General features: G+C 43.2%; 2 long non-coding RNA genes across 2 annotated transcripts; one reads left to right on the forward strand and one right to left on the reverse strand.

The window, feature by feature from the left end:
• Positions 1 to 35: 35 nt before the first annotated feature.
• LOC147819469 (uncharacterized) lies at positions 36 to 888 on the reverse strand. The gene is made up of 3 exons (XR_015436897.1): positions 638 to 888; positions 475 to 549; positions 36 to 174 (listed from the first exon to the last, which is right to left on the reverse strand). It is a non-coding gene; the product is annotated as an uncharacterized LOC147819469 (long non-coding RNA).
• On the forward strand, positions 888 to 3609 carry LOC147819470 (uncharacterized). The gene is made up of 4 exons (XR_015436896.1): positions 888 to 1592; positions 2177 to 2416; positions 2641 to 3242; positions 3470 to 3609. It is a non-coding gene; the product is annotated as an uncharacterized LOC147819470 (long non-coding RNA).
• The last annotated feature ends 47 nt before the right edge of the window (positions 3610 to 3656 follow it).

Consider the following 3656-nt stretch of genomic DNA (forward strand, 5'->3'; position numbering starts at 1 on the left):
AGGAGCACCTGAAGACCTCCACTGTCTTACAGGCACCTCAAAGACAGTTCAAAACAAACTTTTTTTTATTATCTGGCTATTCAGGCAGATTGTAGCTGGCCCTTGGTACCAGTAACTGAGGCGGAGAGTTTCATACTGGTGCATATATTTTATTCACGTCGAGCACCGTGAAAACTACAGATAAGAAATACAAAAGAAAAAATAAGGAACATTAGTCAAAATACACAAGCAGAAATTTCATTAATACATTTACAATGTTGATCGCAATCAAAAGAAAACTTCATAGCACAAATTACCAAATACTATAAAAGTGCAATTAACTAAATTAATAATAAAAAAAGAAAAATACATTCATTAGACAAAAGGTGATAATTAAAATTCGCACGAATAATTACCGCAGCACCATCGCTCAGAAACATCACTCAAATTAAACAACCACAGGATTAATAATCACAACAATTCAAACTTACATACCTTGTTCCACAACCAAGGGGGCTAAAATATTAGGGGAACATCAAGGTACGAATCTTCTCAAGGATCGTCTGTTTCCTAACAACCCAACAGTAAGAACTTAACATTAACAGTAAAGACAAGATAATTATGATGGAACCAGTGCGTCATCAAACAACAAACTTACTCCGAGTACATCATGGACATTTTCAACAAAGAGAAGGTGAGCAGCACGCCACACCGCGGCGGACAACAGGTGAGCAGTACCAGCAGTGACAGGAAAGCACGGGTGGATCATGTCGTCTAATTAATCACTTCCTCCCTTCCTGCCACCGCATTTCCTCTGACGCTACACAACAGTGACCCGTCCCCAGGCAGCAGCACCAACCAACCCGCTGTCATTCACACAGATGAAACAACAGACACTGCCACTCATTGTCAGCTGGTGCTCGTGCTACGTTACACTGACAGCCTGAATAAAGTCCGAGAGCGTTTTAATGAGTTCATCCAGCTTCCAAACAGCTGACACAGTCGCCACTGCGGTGTTGGAAAGGCTGAACACTTTTCTTCCTGAAGGACAACGGGGAAAACTAATGGCCCAGGTCTATGACGGAGCTGCCGTGATGAGGAGCCACAGCTGGCGTGCAGCGCAAGGTTCAAGACGTGTACTACGTTCACTGCTGTGCTCATCAGCTGAACCTGACAATGCGGCAGGCAACATCCCACATCACCAAGGTCGGCGCTTTTTTTTCAGATCTGGGTGGATTTGCTGCATTTTTCTCCAGGTCATCCAAGCGAACTGCTGTGCTTGATCAAGTGGTGGCACACAGACTTCCTGGAGCTTCAACAACAAGGTGGAACTTTCAGTCCTGCTGTTAACACCATTTATGAGCACAAGGATGACCTCCTGAAGGGTTTTCAGACCATCAGAGAGAAAGGTGAATTTGATGCAACAACTGTGACAGAGGCTGGGGGTTTTGAGAAAATGCTGGAAGGTGAAGATTTTGTTTTTTCCTGGCATTTTTTCACAAGATCATGGCACATGTAGACATGCTGTGTAACCAGCTGCAGAAGAGGAACATCGTCTCTGTCTACATCACAGGAGTCATTCAGAGGTTCTTCAACAGCATTCAAGCTATCAGGTAGGCTTTGTCATTTTTCACATTGACTGATATAATGTTTATGAAAAGAACAAACATAAATTACATGTCTGAACACAGTAGAATAACTCATAATTTTAATAATGATAACTAAGCCATTTTTCACAGTTTTAAATACAATGAATCCAGTTGGGATGAGCTAGTAGAAATGTATTAATGTAGTGACAATACACAGTGCTGGACTGATTTTATATCTCCAGCAGGTTGGTTTCTGAAGCTGTAATTGTGCACGGTGACTTATGTATCTTATGTTTTGTATCAGAGACTCCGTTCCTCCATCTGTGCAGCAGCCATCCACTGTATAATTATAACAGTTAGTCTACGCATTTTCATATTTTGAACTATTCACCACACAGCTACTGAAGAAAGCAAACACATTGAAATGTTTAGATGTAGTTTTTTCATACTTATGATATTTAACAATAACTTCTACTTGTTTTTCATACAATTATATGGTCAGCTTGTTTGGAGATACTAATGATATTTACATGGTGAGATATGAACATTTAATTCTACTGTTTATTATGTGTAGTGACCTTTTTTTAAAATGATGCATCATTTCATAGGTATGTGATACCATTGTGAGGCATGTCTTTCACCAAGCACCTCATCAGTGCAACTCTGCTGCAACGAGACTTGTTCCCCCAACACAGTGCAAAGTTCCCGGATTCAGCGCTGGAAACCACTGGAAGTCTACCCCACACTGGACAAGGCCAAACTGAAGACACAATTGTCCCTGGTCTATGAAAATGAAGAGTTCAAGGCTTTTCAGGGAAAACAACCTCCAGGACACATTCAGCGAGACTGTAAGTCTTCTTAAGATTCTCATCACCACACTGATGACTACAGCAGAATCAGAGAGGTGCTTCTCTAAAGAGGGTAAAAACATTCCTTAGGAACACCATGGCAACGCACCGGCTGTGCTCTCCATGGAGAAAAACCTGACAGACTTTTCACCAGCGCCACTGAATATGTGTATAATAACACATGGTCGTTAACAGCAGTGATGTATGAACGTGTATCATTTCAGACGTATGATGAACTGACGATGTGTGACGCCTCACTTCACAGCGGAGGCGGAGCTACACTACCCGGCTCAGGTGAATGCAAATCTACCTATCACGTGTTTTAATGAAGATCGGGCAATCAGTTTGGAGCATCACTAAATTCATCACGTGCGTGTGTGTGTGCGCTTGTGTGTGCGTGTGTGTGTGCGCTTGTGCGTGAGTGTGAGTGAGTGTGTGTGTGCGCTTGTGCGTGTGTGCGTGCGTGCGTGTGTGCGTGCGTGTGTGCGTGCGTGCGTGTGTGTGTGTGTGTGAGAGAGAGAGAACTTGAAGCTGCACTGTGTGCCTGCAGCCAGCAGGTGGAGCTGCAGCACCACATTGACCTGAGTATCATGACCTGAGGACTTCACTGAGACACAAACAGGAAGAGACAGAGAGAGAGCGAGAGAGAGAGCGCTGCAGGACGAGAGTGAAAAGTAGAAAATATTTAAAGAAAGAGAGAGACATCGACAGAGAGAGCGATTGTTTAACATGAGAATAGAAGATTAACCTGTAGTTCTGCTGATTTGTGACCAGCTGTCTGTCTGTCCACCTGCAGACATGTCCTCCCGGCCTGAGAGTAAGACAGGTAAGCAGCTTCTTCTTTTTCACTTCATTCTGTCTCATGTGCTAACTGTTAGCCACCACACACTAACAACAGTCACTTCCTGTCAGTTTCCCTCAGGTTGTAGTCTAAACTGAAAGGCTTTTATTTTGTAGCTTATGATGTTGATGATGATGATGATGACGATGATTATGATTATGATGATTATGATTATGATGATTATGATTATGATGATGATAACTCTTCTTCAGCCTCTCAGTTCGTGTCTCTCACCATGAGACTGAAGGATAAGCTCCACCCACAGCGGATCAGACGCACTGAGCGAGTCAAACACACCCTGTCACAGGGGAGGAAGCCAGCTGATCTGAACCTGCAGGAACACACACTACATCACAAGGTACACACACACACACACACACACACACTACATCACAAGGT

Source organism: Seriola lalandi, unplaced genomic scaffold, assembly GCF_002814215.2.
Source record: "Seriola lalandi dorsalis isolate HSWRI2012SDOR001 ecotype SW California unplaced genomic scaffold, Sedor1 jcf7180002053089, whole genome shotgun sequence".
NCBI classification, from domain to species: domain Eukaryota; kingdom Metazoa; phylum Chordata; class Actinopteri; order Carangiformes; family Carangidae; genus Seriola; species Seriola lalandi.